This window comes from Pteronotus mesoamericanus, unplaced genomic scaffold (genome assembly GCF_021234165.1).
Source record: "Pteronotus mesoamericanus isolate MK-2021 breed Mesoamerican mustached bat unplaced genomic scaffold, CSHL_Meso_final contig_26, whole genome shotgun sequence".
Lineage (NCBI taxonomy): Eukaryota > Metazoa > Chordata > Mammalia > Chiroptera > Mormoopidae > Pteronotus > Pteronotus mesoamericanus.
Window position 1 is genome coordinate 829,481 of NW_026555109.1, and position 15,202 is coordinate 844,682.

General features: G+C 40.9%; 1 pseudogene; it reads right to left on the minus strand.

The window, feature by feature from the left end:
- Positions 1–13,669: 13,669 nt before the first annotated feature.
- Positions 13,670–14,637, minus strand: LOC129071167 (ubiquitin-60S ribosomal protein L40-like; annotated as a pseudogene).
- Positions 14,638–15,202: the final 565 nt, after the last annotated feature.

The following is a 15,202-nucleotide window of genomic DNA, read 5'->3' on the forward strand; positions in this document are numbered from 1 at the left end:
AGAATATCACCTAATTTATCCAAATATACTAAAAACAGGTTCAGCACTGTTTTAAGTCTCATGTAAAATACCACTGTGGGAAAAGTTTTTGTTGTCATGGTAATCTATGAAACTCTGAAAACAAAAACACTACTGTTGAGTCATAAAATTCAATTAAAATATCCCTTTCACTTATTTAAATATAAAAGAGAAGTTTGGGAATAGAAATATTTCATAAGGCAATCCAAGATATAAAATGCAATGTAGGATCTCCTCAAAATCTCTCTCTACCTTATAATTTGCATTGGGGAATGAGGTACTGCTGATAAACTTTAAGTTGTCTGAAATCTTGGCTGTAGTCATCAGGCAGCTCTGCTTTCAGGTAGAGGAGTCCAAGATACTTCCAGGAAGACTAAGGAGCTCCTCCAGAATGTTTCTGATTCATCTGAAGTGCTGGATGGAAATCATTGGTGGTGCCACAGGGATAGCCACAGGCAAAAAACAGGCTTTCCTAAGGACACCTTCAGGAGGTTTCTGCAAAGCAGGGACAGAAAAACCTCAAGCCTGGAGGTGAGCTTCAAAGGACCAAACTTGGAGGAGGATCAAAAAAGCTGAAAGCAGCTAAATGAAAGAAGCCAGTTACACAGGAACGTATATTGTATGATTCCATTTGTATGAAATGTTCAGAATAGGCAAGCCCACAGACACAGAAAGTAGATTACTGGTTGCTTAGGGCCGGGGGAGAGAGATGGAGAGATAAACAGGTCAAAGACTTAAGAGGTACAGGGTTTCTTTCTGGTATAATGAAAATATTTTAAAATTGTAGTAATGATTGCACAACTCTGTAAATATAGTGAAAAGTACTGAATTACGCACTTTAAATGGTTGAATTGTATAGTATGTCAATCATATCTCAAGAGAGCTGTTAAAAATAAATTAAAATAAAGTCTAAAAAAATACCCCCCACAAAAAATAAGAAATATTTAAAGATATTGAGCAATAATAGTGATGAATGTTTCATATGATTCACATATAGCTATTTCTTGATTTCTTTCTGTTAGCTATCATTGACTTCCTGCTATATCAAATGAAGATTTCACTTATCTACCACCTCCAACCATGAACATATATATATTTTCCTCCCACCATTCTCCCATTATAGCTATATTGTAGATTTTGATAAGATCAATATTTAGCCCTGAGGACTCTCAAATCTGTATCTCCAACAGAGTTCTTTCCCAAGTCTGGAAGATATCCAGGTGCTTAATAAACACGTATACTTTACTTTCTAACAGACATCTCAAACTTAATTGGTCCAAAACTGAGCACTTGATTTCCTCCAAAACTTGCTCTTCTTACTGTCTTTCCCATCTCACTAAATGGCATGCCATTGTCCCAGTTGCTCAAGTCAAAAACCTCAGGAGTATCTTTGCCTTCACTCTAACTCTGCCAGCCTGTATCTTATCTGTCAACAAATTCACTTGACTCTGCCTTCAACATATATTCAGAATCTGACACCTTCTCACCACCACATTGGTAAAAATCCTGGTCCATCATTTCTTCCTTGAATTGCTTCAAGGGTCTCCCAATTGGTTTTCCCACTCCTGTCCTTTGTGCCTTGGGCCTGCTCAACAAAGTGATCCAGTTAAACAAAATCAGATCATGTCACTCTTCTGCTCCAAACCCTCCAATGACTCCCATTGCATTACAGGGACATCATCAGTGGTAGTGATGTACCTGAACCAGTTAATGCAATTGTCCCCTGGATGGTCTGTTACCCTAGCACACAAGCTTAATGCCTATTATCCATAGTTTTCAGGAAGGTCTAGGAAGGTTAAAACTCTGCTTAAAACATCAACAATTAAAACAACTCAGCCTTTATCTGTTAAGCTTATAACACTCTCCAATGAAGACATTTTCTACACTGGTAAATAGAAGTGCTCACCATCACCCTCTGCATGGGATGAGAACTCTAGACTATTTTTTCTATCCAGTCTAAACTCCTCTAAACCAAATCTACTTCTGATTTCCTTAATGGGAAGGGGTGGAGGTACCCGCTCATTTTCCTGAACTACTCTTTATATATACAACCCTTCTCTGGTTCCTTACACAGAGCATATGCAGTCTTTTCGGGGTCCTATCTTTGGGAGCAAACAAGTCTTTACAAAAACAGATCGAGGCATCTATTAGGGCAAAACTTTGGATATTTTAATACTGTTTTGTTCTGTTTGAAAATGACCCTGTCTTTCATTAGCATGACATTCTTGATCCAGTTTTTGTTGTGTTAATCCACAATAATCGTATTAATCTGTGAAATTCAACTATGTTATCTGGGAAGCAGTATCACCAGGAAATGAGAAGTAGAATGTCCTCCAGAGATTATAGAAGCGTCACTCAAAGGATTTACAAAAAATTTGCTATAAGCTAGTTTAGGAAGCATGCTTAGTAAAATACTTGTTTGGACCCTATTTTTTCTCTCAAATGCTGGGAATGGGATAGTGGCAAAAGCATTTACTTCTGCTGAGCCTGTTAGATTCTCCTTGCAGTGAAGGAGGGACTACAGGAGAAGAAAGCCTCCTCTCTTAGTCTCTTGCTGGTTAAACTACTTCTTGGTCCTGACCCTACTCATGCATGTTTATTAATTCATTCAGGCTCCTGGGGATTCAATCCTATTTCTTTTTCTCCTCAAGTCTTTTACTAAGTATCTATCTCTTAAAAGTTCTTTTTCTAAAACCCACTTCAATTTCCTCAGCTTTCTTTTTCCTTGCTGTCCATCATTCTTTTATTCACAAATATTTGCTAAACACCTATGTTTTTTCACACTCCATCTCTGCACTGGTTAAAAATCACAAAAGCAAAGCAGGCAGATAGCAAATGCCAATACAACCATATATTCTCACATACAAGATGCAGGAGCTTCTACATTTCTGAATTTGCTGACGTTGAAATGAATCTTGCAGGGAAAGAGAGAAGAAACTTTACAGTCTCTAAGTTAGAGAATACCACAATATAGTTATCCTTTAACACTTTTAGTTATTACCTCTGCTGTTTGCTTCTAAATAACATGCTGAAGTTGCCCTCCAATGCTGCATTCACATTGGAAGCAGAGCCTGGGGCAAGGGCTTGCATCTGAGCAGTTTATTGAGGACTAATGCCAGTGAACAGAGGGCAAGGGGCAGGGCAGGGATAGCCAGTGCAGGTGCATTATGATTGTCACCACTGTGGGCACTTTTGGAAGAGTCATGTCAAACATGTTTCACAATTGCCTACCTACAGATAGAAGGGGGACCATTTTTATATGAGCTTTCCATTTCCCTATGCCTGAGTGCTGCAGTGCAAGCTGGAGAAGTCCTAGATGTGTGGTACAGCTGAGGTGAGGTGCTCAAAACAGATTGCTAAAGCAATGATTAGAGAAAAAGGTGTGCTGGGGAGCAGCAAAAATGTCCAGTACAAATGCCAATTTTTCTCTTTTTAAATAAGAATGTCCATAGCAGCTTTATTCACAATAGCCAAACACTGAAAGTAATCCAAAAGTCCAGAATAGATAAACAAATTATGGTATATTCATCCAACAAAATCCTACTTGGTGACAAAAGTGATGGAGTATTTTTTGTATGTTTTTTTTAGTGTATTTTATTGATTATGCTATTAAAATGGTTTCAATTTTCCCCATTACCCTCTTCTGCCCAGTACCTCTGTTCCCTCCAGCAATCTCCTCCTTAGTTCATGTCCATGGTCATGCATACAAGTTCTTTGGCTTTTCCATTTCCTATGTTATTCTTAACATCCTCATGTCTATTTTTTACCTACCAATTGTGCTTCTTAAACTGTACCTTTTCCCTCTTTCTCCCACTTCTCCCTCGCAGCTGATAACCCTCCAAATGATCTCCATATGTATGGTTCTGCTCCGGTTATGGTTGTTTGTTTAGTTTGGTTTTTATTTTGGTTTTGGGGTGTTTTTTTTTTTAAAGATTCAGTTGTTGATAGTTGTCAGTTGGTTGTCATTTTAATGTTCATAGCTTTGATCTTCTTCTTTTTCTTAAATAAGTCCCTTTAACATTTGATATAATAAGGCTTTGGTGATGATGAATTCCTTTAGCTTTACCTTCTCTGGGGAGCACGTTACCTGCCCTTCCATCCTAAATGATAGCTTTGCTGGATAATCTCAGATGTAGGTCCTTGCCTTTCATGACTTTGAATACTTCTTTCTAGCCTCGTCTTGCCTGCAAAGTTTCTGTTGAGAAATCAGCTGGCAGTCTTATGGGGAATCCTTTGTAGGTAATTCTCTGCTTTTCTCTTGCTGCTTGTCAGATTGCTTCTTTATCTTTAACCTTTGGCATTTTAATTATGATGTGTCTTGGTGTGTTCCTCTTTGAGTCCAACTTGTTTTGGACTCTCTGTGCCTCTTGGACTGGTATGTCTATTTCCTTTGCCAAATTAGGGAAGTTTTCTTTCATTATTTTTTTTCAAATAAGTTTTCAATTTCTTGCTATTCCTCTTATCCTCCTGCCATCCCTACGATTCAGATGTTGGCATTTTTGGAGATGTCCCAGAGTTTTCTTATACTATCTCCATTTTTTGAATTCTTGTTTCTTTCTGTTCTGGTTGAATGTTTATTTCTTCCTTATGTTCCAAATCATTTATTCAATCCCTGCTTCATTTCCTTCACTGTTGGTTCCTTGTGGATTTTTCTTTATTGCATTTAGTGTAACTTTTAATTCTTCCTTTATGCTGTTGCCATACTCAGTGAGTTTTCTGAGTATCCTAATCACCAGTGTTTTTAACTTTGCATCTGATAGGTTGGCTATCTCCGTTTTGTTTAGTTCTTTTGCTGGGATTTTGTTCTCTTCTTCTTTTTCATTAATTTATTTATTTTTCCAAATACATTTGTCTATGCCTTCCTCCCAGCACTTTCCCCTGCCTCCTCCCCCGTCTCCCTCCCACAATCCTTCCCCATTTTGGTTTTGTCCATGAGTCCTCGCTATATGTTCCCTGACTTGTCCCTTCCCTTCCTTTTCCCCCACCCACCCCTCCCTCCTTCCCTCTTGTCTCTGTTGATTTCTTTTTCTTTCAATGTTGCTGGTCTTATTTCCCTTGCATCTTTATTTTGTTGGTTAGGTTCCACTTATAGGTGAGATCATATGGTATTTGTCTTTCGTCCCCGGGGTTATTTCACTCAGGATAATGCTCTCTAGTTCCATTCATGCTGTCTCAAAATGTAGTAGTTCTTTTTTTCTTTCTGCTGTGTAATATTCCATTGTGTAAATGTACCATAGCTTTTTGATCCATTCATCTACTGATGGGCATTTAGGTTGCTTCCAACACCTGGCTATTATAAATTATGCTGCTATGAACATTTGGATGCATAGGTTCTTTTGAATTGGCGTTTTGGGATTCTTAGGGTATAACCCAGCAGGAGAATCACTGGATCAAATGGCAGTTCCACTTTCAGCTTTTTGAGGAAATACCAAACTGTTTTCCACAGTGCCTGCACCAGTCTGCATTCCCACCAACAGTGGACTAGGGTTCCCTTTTCTCCACAGCCTCGCCAGCACCTGTTGTTTTTGGACCTGTTTATGATGGCCATTCTGACTGGTGTGAGGTGGTATCTCATTGTGGTTTTGATCTGCATTTTTCTGATGGCCAGTGATGCCGAGCATCCTTTCAAAAATCTCTAGGTCCTCTGCATCTCTACCTTGGAAAAGCATCTGCCCAGGTCCTCTGCCCACTTTTTGATTAGATCGTTTGTCTTCTTGGAGTGGAGTCCAGTGAGTTCTTTATATATTTTGGAGATCAAACCTCTATCTGATGTATCATTAGCAAATATATCTTCCATACGGTTGGCTCCCTTTACATTTTGCTAATGTTTTCTTTAGCTGTGCAGAAGCTTCTTATTTGGATGAAGTCTCACTTGCTTATTCTTTTCTTTGTCCCTTGCTTTAGGAGACATATTGATGAAAAAATTGCTGTGTGGGATATCTGAGAGTTTCCTGCCAATGTTCTCCTCTAGGACTTTTATGGTGTTGTGACTTACATTTAAGTCTTTTATCCATCTTGAGTTTATTTTTGTGTATGGTGTCAGCTGATGATCCAATTTCAATTTTTTGCATGTAGCTGTCTGGCTCTACCAACAGCATTTGCTGAAGAGGCTATTAGTACTCCATTTTATGTTTCTGCCCCCTTTGTCAAATATTAGTTGTCCATAAAGACCTGGGCTTATTTCTGGGCTTTCTATTCTGTTCCACTGGTCTATGGGTCTGTTCTTCTGCCAGTACCAGATTGTTCTGACTATAGAGGCCTTAGTTTGATGTCTGGTATTGTGATCCCTCCTACTTTGTTTTTCTTTCTCAAAATTGCTGCGGCTATTCGGGGTCATTTATGGTTCCATATAAATTTTTGAAATGTCTGTTCTATTTCTGTGAAATACATCATTGGTATCTTAATAGTGATTGCATTGAATCTATAAATTGCTTTGGGTAGTATGGACATTCTGATGATATTAATTCTTCCAATCCATGACCACGGTATATGCTTCCATTTATTTGTGTCTTCCTTCATTTCTTTCTTCAACGTTGTATAGTTTTGTGCATACAGGTCTTTTACCCCCTTTGTTAAATTTATTCTCAGGTACTTTATTTTTCTTCTTGCTATATCGAATGGTATTTTTTTCCTGATTTCTTTTTCTTCTATTTCATTGCTCGTGCACAAAAATGCCTTTGATTTCTGAATATGGACTTTGTAGCTTGCTGTTTTGCCAAATTCACTTATTAGGTTGAGGAGTTTTTTGGTGGAGTCTACAGGGTTTTCTATGTACACTATCATGTCATCTGCAAACAAGGATGGTTTTACTTCCTCCTTTCCTATTTGAATGCCTTTTATTTTTCCTGTCTGACCGCTGTGGCTAGGACTTCCAATACCATGGTGAATAGAAGTGGTGAAAGCAGACATCCTTGTCGTGTTCCCAATCTCATTGGGAAAGCTTTTAGTTTTTACCCATTGAGTTGATGTTGGCTGTAGGTTTTTCATATATGGCCTTAATTACGTTGAGGAATGCCCCGTTTATTTCCATTTTGCTGAGTGTTTTAATCATAAATGTGTGCGGTACCTTATTGAATGCTTTTTCTGCGTCTATCGAGATGATCATGCGGTTTTTGTCTTTCCTTTTGTTTATGTGATGTATTACACTTATTGATTTGCATATATTGAACCATCCCTGCATCCCTGGGATGAATCCCACTTGATCATGGTGGATAACTTTTTTAATGTATTGCGGGATGTGGTTTGCCAATATTTTGTTGAGGGTTTTGGCATCTATGTTCATCAGTGAAATTGGTCTGTAGTTTTCTTCCTTTGTAGGGTCTTTATCTGGTTTTAGGATTAGGGTGATTATGGCCTCATAAAAAGAGTCTTGGAGACTTCCCTCCTCTTGGATTTTTTTGGCATAGTCTGAGGAGGACAGGGGTTAGCTCCTCCTTAAATGTTTTGTAAAATTCTCCTGGGAAACGGTCGGGTCCAGGCCATTTGTGTGGCGGGAGTTTCTTGATGACTGCTTCAATTTCCCCAGCTGTTACTGATCTGTTCAAGCTTTCTGTTTCTTCCTCCTTCATTGTTGGAAGATTATACTATTCTAGAAATTTGTCCATCTCATCAAGGTTTTCCAATTTCTTGGCATATAATTGTTCATAGTAGTTTCTTAGAATCTTTTGTAGTTCTGTGGTATCAGTTGTTATTTCTCCTCTTTCATTTCTGATATTATTAATTTGGGTCCTCTCCCTTTTTTTCCTTGATGAGACTGCTTAAAGGCTTGTCGATTTTATTTATCTTTTCAAAGAACCAGCTTCTGGCTTGGTTGATCCTTTGAATTGTTCTTTTCGTCTCTATGTCATTCAGTTCTGCTCTGATCCTGACTATTTCCTTCTGTCTACTTGCTCTGGGATTTATTTGTTGTTGTTTCTGCAGTTCTTGAAGTTGTAGTGTTAGGTCTTTTATTTGAAGTGTTTCTATCTTTTTAAGGTAAGCCTGTATTGCTATGAACTTCCCTCTCAGGACTGTCTTTGCTGTGTCCCATAGGTTTTGGCCTGATGTATGTTCATTTTCATTTGTTTCTAGAAATTTTTTGATTTCTTCTCTTACCTCATTATTGACCCATTCATTGTTTAATAGTCTACTGTTCAGTCTCCATGAGTTCACAAGTTTTTGAAGTTTCTCTTTGAGGTTGATTTCCAGCCTCAAGCCCTTGTGGTCTGAAAAAAAGCTTGGTATTATTTCAGTTTTTCTGAATTTGCTGACGCCTACTTTGTGTCCTATCATGTGGTCTATCTTTGAAAAAGTTCCATGAGCATTTGAAAAATGTGCGTATTTTGCTTCTTTGGGATGTAAGGTTCTATATATGTCAGTTAAGTCCATTTGATTCAGTGCATTATTCAGCTCCACAATATCTTTGTTGATGTTTTGTTTGAAAGATCTGTCCATTTTTGACAGTGGGGTGTTGAAATCTCCTACTATCAGTGTGTTGCTGTCTATATCTTTTTTGAAGTCATCCAAAATTTTCCTTATATATTTGGGTGCTCCTATGTTGGGTGCATATAAGTTTACAATGTTTATGTCTTCTTGAAAGATTCTTCCTTTAAGTATTATAAAGTGTTCCTCTGGGTCTCTTTTTATGGCCTTTGTTTTGAAATCTATTTTGTCTGATATAAGTATTGCTACCCCTGCTTTCTTCTCTTGCCCATTTGCATAGAATATTTTTTTCTATCCCTTTACTTTCAATCTGTGTAGGTCTTTTGCTCTGAGGTGGGTCTCTTGTAGGCAGCGTATGAGTGGGTCATGCTTTCTTATCCATTCAGCTGTCCTGTGTCTTTTGATTGGGGCATTTAGTCCATTTACATTGAGAGTTATTACTGATAGAAACCTATTCATTTTTTCTCTTTGTACCTGTGTTTTTCTCTTTCTCACTCTTTTTCTTTCTCTTCTTAAACCAGTCCCTTAGCATATCTTGTAGTGCTGGTTTGGTGGAGATGTATTCTTTTAGCCTTCTTCTGTCTGGGAAACTCCTTATTTCCCCTTCTATTTTAATTGAGAACCTTGCTGGGTAGAGCAGCCTTGGTTGTAGGCCTTTGCTTTTTGTTACTTGGAGTATTTCTTTCCAGTCCCTTTGGCTTGTAGTGTTTCTGTTGAGAAGTCAGCTGCTGCTGTATTGGGGCTCCCTTAAATGTTACTCCCTGTTTCTCCCTTGCTTCCTTGAGGATTCTCTCTTTGTCTTTGATATTTCCCATTTTAATGATGATGTGTCTTGGAGTCGGCTTCATTGGGTCCCTCTTGAATAACGCCCTCTGTGCTTCTTGGAGCCATGAGACCTTTTCTCTCCTCAAACTGGGGAAATTTTCCATCATTACTTTTTGAAAAATATTCTCTATCCTTTGCTCCTCTTCTTCTCCTTCTGGTATCCCTATTATATGGATATTATTACATTTCAGGTTGTCCTGCATTTCCCTAAATGCCTCTTCATTCTTTTTTAGTCTTTTTTCTATTTCTTGTTTTTTCTGGGAGCTTTTTTCTACTTTATCCTCCATTTCACTGATTCTATCCACTGCTTCATCTAGCTTGCTTTTTATTCCTTCTACTGTGTTCAATTCAGAAATGGTATTCTTCATTTTCTTTTGTGTCTTCTTGATAGTTCAATGTCCTTTTCACGGTTGTTATAGTTTCCTGTAAGATCCTGATAGTTTCTCTGCAGTTTTTCATAGTTATCTTTGAGCTGGCTGAGCTCATTGAGTTTCCTCAGCGCCATTGTTTTGAATTCAGTATCTGATAGTTCCCTTGCCTCTATTTAATTTAGCTCTCCCTGTGGGGATTTCTCCTTTCCCCTCATTTGGGGGGGAACTTCTTTTTCTTTCCATTTTTGTTAGCCTATTATTTTATTATTTATTTATTTTTGCTTTCTGCTTCAATTGATCCATCTACCATCTAGATTTCCTGACTTTGTGGATTAAACTTCTATGGTAGTAGGCGGGTCTTATTTATTTATTTTTTTCTTTTCCTACTGGGTCTGCCTCTGATAATGTCAGTTGTTGACCCTATCTGACCTTGGGTCATTTGTTTGAGCCTTTCAGGAATATACCGTCTGTGTCTGTCTCCTGTGATTGTTAATCTGGTCACTCTGTTCTCATCTGTCAGGCTTAGGCACCACAGGGCAGAGCAGTGCCTCCTGATGGCGGTACTATATTGCCCTTATAGGCTCCTGTCACTCAGGGGAGTAGTCCGCCTGAGTCAGATGGAGATTGTGGACTGGGGAAGAGTCAGCACCGGGACTCCCCAACGACTCTGTCTCCAGCCTCTCCTTAGGGTCTTTGGGCAGCTCTGTGACTCCTTCGGCCAGGGACCCACTATTTCAGTGGATCGCTCTGCACTCTCACACTGTCTCACTTGAGTGCACGCGCTGCCCCAGCAGGCTCCCTGGCCGGCCTGGGCCGGCGCCCTCGCCAGACCTCACACTCTTGTCAGCCACCCGTGCGCGCCTTGGCACTGGTCAGTTTAGGGTCTTCTATTGTGGGCTTTCCCTCTTTTGGCTCTTTGGGGGCATGGCCTGCACACCCAAAATGGAGACTACGGAAAGGGGAAGGAGTCAGCTCTAGGACTCTCGGGTTAATCCTGTCTCCAGTCTCTCCCCAAGGGTCTCTGGGCAGCTCTGTGACTCCTTCAGCCAGGGATCCACTATTTCTGCAGACCACATTGTAATTGTGCACATTCCTGCTCCGGAACCTGCTTCTGCCTCTTTAGGGGCGTGGCCTGCCTGTGCAAACGGTGACTATGGAATGGGGTGGGAGTCTGCTCCGGGGATCTCAGATAATCCTCCAGTTATTTCCCCAACCCCTCCGCCTCCAGTCTCTCCTCAAGGGTCTCTATGCAGCTGTGTGTCCCCTTGGGCCAGGGATCTTCTATTTCTTCCAGCCAGTCTGCACTCACCCCCCAGCCCACATACGCACAAGCTGTGCATGGAGCACGCAAAAGGCAGGTTAATTGATTCTCTTATGCCCCAGCGAGGTGATAGCTGCAGAGTGGGAGGTGAGTTATTACCAGGGCTCCACTGGCCACCGTCTCTGTTCTCTTCACAAAGTTTTCCTCGCCAATCTTTCCTCAGGCACCAGCCCACTCTCCTGCCGCCTCTACCCAGAGATCAAGAATCAAGGAAGGCAGCTGCCACTACGAATTTTTGCATTGCCCTTTAAATGTCTCTTTGCATCTCCAGCTGCCTGTCTCTGGCAGAGAGCGCCCTAAGCTTTTCGGGGTTACGTTTTGTCTATGCGCTTTCCTGGTTTCAGCTGCTGTAGTCTAGGAGTCCCTTTTTATGGTTCAGACCCTGTTCTTCTCAAAGGGATCCAACTGGCCGTTTCAATGTCCCTCTGGTGCTGGTGTCTGTGGGCACCCAGCCCACCCTCTCGAGCCTCCACCGCACTTCTCACCCGTTCGGATGTGTGAAAGTTGAATCTACTGTCTGTCCGCAGCTCCAAGGCTCCTCTCCCTCTATTGTTCCATTGTTTTCCAGGTGATTTCTCCACTATTTGGTCGCAATTCCAGTTTGGTTTTGGGAGGAGGTCCGCGTGAGTCCGATTCACTCCTCTGCCATCTTTTCTCTAAGCAGAAGTTGGAAACCAAAGAGTACATACTGGAACATTCTTATATGAAGTTACAGAACTCCCTCTTCTTTCATTTGGGCCATGTTTCTTTGTCTCCTCAATTTGGCAGCCTCCCTGTGTTTGTTTCTGTATATTAGGTAGAGCTACTTGGACTCCTTGTCTTAGGACACCTGTTAAGCTCTATGGGGTGGAGCCTTAGGTATTCGCTAAGGTGGGCAACGTGCTTCAGTGCTTGTGGCTGTGTGTGTTGGGGGCACTCAGAGAGGGGACAATGCTGCTGCCTGGCTTCTGTTTTTCCTGGCACTCTCCTCACTTCCAGTCACTCTTTCTTCCCATTTTCTGTGTGCAACTCACACCCTTCCTGCTGTCACCCTGGTGGTGAATGTCAGAATGGGTGGGTTTGCACACATTCTAAGTCTGTGTGGGCCCTTTAAACAGACTCTCCTGAGAAACTGGAAGTTTCTCTCGGTGTCCCAACCCCTGCTAGTTTTTACAACCAGAAGTTCTGAGGCTTTATCTTCCTGGTGCTGGAACCCTGGGCCGTGCAGTCTGGCCTGGAGCTGGGATTGCTCGCTCCCAATTTATCCCTCTTGATTTTTATCCACCACACTGAAATCTGGGACCATCCATTTTCACCACCACCACCTCTCCACACAGCACCACATCGCCTCACCTCTCAGCCCCACAGCCACTCCTCCACCTCTCCTACCCATCTGGATGAATGTGGCTTCTTTAAATTGTTAGTTTTTGGACTTCCATACAGTTTGATTTTCTGGCTGTCCTGGGTGTTATTTGTTTTGAGGTTAGTTGTAATTCTTGTGGTTGTATGGGGAGGTGAAGTGTGTCTACCTATGCCTCCATCTTGATCAGAAGTTCCAGGATGGAGTTTATTTATATATGCAAAAACATGGGCAACTCTTATGGACATGATGCTAAGCAGAAGTTGGAAACCAAGGATTACATACTGGAACATTCTTATATGAAGTTACAGAGCAGGTAAAATTAATCTATGGGTGTGGATCAGAACAGTGGCTATCTCTGATGGGATATGAAAAGTAATTGCAAAGGAGCCTGAGAGAATTTCCAGAATAATAGAAATCTTCCATAACTGGATTTATGCATTCTTCAAAATGCATTGCATTGTACATTTAAGATGTGTACATTTCAATGTGTATAAATTTCACCTAAAATACCTGTAAGGACATGTTTAACTCTAGCTGGTAGATTTTCCTCTCACAGTGGTATAGTTTAGTAACTCTGAAGTAACTTTCTGTATTCTCAGGTCTTAAGCAAATAGGATAGATTCAGGATAATGAGAGCTAGGTTTCTCACTGTTGGAGAAGGGAATTATAAATATGGACAGAGGGAATATGAGAATGTGTGTCCTATGTTGGTTTGGAAATGGACGCATCCATAAACTCATGGTTTTATATAGATAGATAGAAATATACCTACATGTATATGTGTATGTATGATATGTATGGATGTATAGACATGTGCACACACACTCACACCCATTTCCTAACTCTATCTGCTGAGAGGGCCTGGAAGCAATGGTACACTTGGAATGACTAGCACATGTAGAACATAGATCTTGGTTTCTAAATACCACTCTCTACTAAAAGGAACCAGAGTGTTTTGGAAATGTCTGACTACAGGGTTGGGGCAGGGAAAGTACAAGACATCTTCTGCTGTTAAGTAAGAAAGTGACTTAAATACTAATGGGGAAGTATCAAAGGATGAGAGGTAGCAAGTTGAAGGAGTTCCCAGTAGTCAAATGTGGAGCAATCTGAGCATTGAGATAAATAATGACTGTGGTAAAAGTTCATTGTCATGGAACCCATTGACAAACTAAATTGAAAATGATGTGGATAAACTAACAGTAATTAATAAATAAAGCAGGAATGGCAGTAGTGGGAGACCATGTTCTATTCAAGATAGTACTGTTCATGCCCTGATAAATAGCATCATTTTCCTGGACTGCAGAAATGCCAACTATCCAAGTATGCACACATGTTGCCAACTTACCAATAGCTTTGACATCACTTTTAACCCTAGTAATGGTACACCTAGTGAGACGTATAAGGCTTAGTTCAGAAATTCAAGGTATGCAGAGAATATTATGCTAAGTGAAATAAGCCAGGTGGTAAAAGACAAATGCCATATGATCTCACCTAAAAGGGGAAACTATTCAACAAAATAAACTAATGCACAAAATAAACCACAGGAATGGAAACATAGAGCAGACTGAAAGTGACCAGAGGGGATGGGGAAGGAGTACAGTAGTGGAAAGGAGAAGCAACTAAACAAAGAACATGTCCGAAGGACCCATGGACATGGACAAGAGTGGGAATTGACTGTGGGAGAGGGAGGCAGGATGGGATGGGTGGCGGAGGGCAAAGGAGGAGAATTGAGACAACTGAAATAGAATAAACATGATTTAAAAATACAATTCAAAAAAAGTAAAAAAAAAAAAAATTCAAGGTATGCAAAAAATTATCCATTTCTTTCCTTCCTTCTTTCCTTCCTTCCTCCCACTCCAGTCAATGAAAGGGAAACTTTATTGAGGCCCCAAGTCACAGAGCTCAGGCAGGAGGCCATCCTTTGGGCCCGAAGATGTGGTAGAGGGGCCTTATTTAACCTTCTTCTTGGGGAGCGCAGGTTGTTGGTGTGGCTGAACTTTTTCTTGCCACAGTTGACAGTGCAGAGGTGTAGGCAGGCATAGCACTTGCGGCAGATCATCTTGTCACAGTTGTACTCCTGGGTGAGTTGGTGGGGAGAGAGCTCAGTGATGCTACCTCATAGATGAAACACAAGTGCAGGGTAGTTCTTTCTGAATGTTGTAGTCTGAGAAAGTGCAGCACTCCTCCAACTCTTTGCCCACAAAAATCAGACGCTGCTGGTCAGGCAGGATGCCCTCCTTGTCTTGGATTTTAGCTTTGGCATTCACAATGGTGTCACTGGGCTCAACCTTGGGGATGATGGTCTTGCCAGTCAGGGTCTTCACCAAGATCTGCATGTCTGCATCTGCTGGAGAGGCCACACAGACACCACCACCAACCCACTCCTCCAGCTTGCTGAGAAGCTTTGTTTTCTTTTTATCAAAGTTTCTTTATATCAAACTAAATCTTTCAATCTTCCAGCCAAGGAGGCTGGAGGAAAATTACATTTCCATCATTATTAAGTTCTCTCTTCTTTCTTCCCAGATTCTCAACAGAAGTCAGAAATTATACACATGGGGCAGAGAACTTGCAAGTCTACTCCCTTGGGTTTTGTGCCCTCTTTGTTGTCTCCCTTTCCTCCCTTCCTTCCTCCCTTCCTTCCTTCCTTCTTCCCTCCCTCCCTCCCTCCCTCCCTTCCTTCCTTCCTTCCTTCCTTCCTTCCTTCCTTCCTTCCTTCCTTCCTTCCTTCCTTCCTTCCTTCCTCTCTCTTTCTCTTTCTTTCTTTCTTTCTTTCTTTCTTTCTTTCTTTCTTTCTTTCTTTCTTTCTTTCTTTCTTTCTTTCTTTCTTTCTTTCTTTCCTTTCTTGACTGTCATCTCCATTTTCTAAACCAATCATAGTCTCTTTAAGCCTCTGCTTCCTTGGGG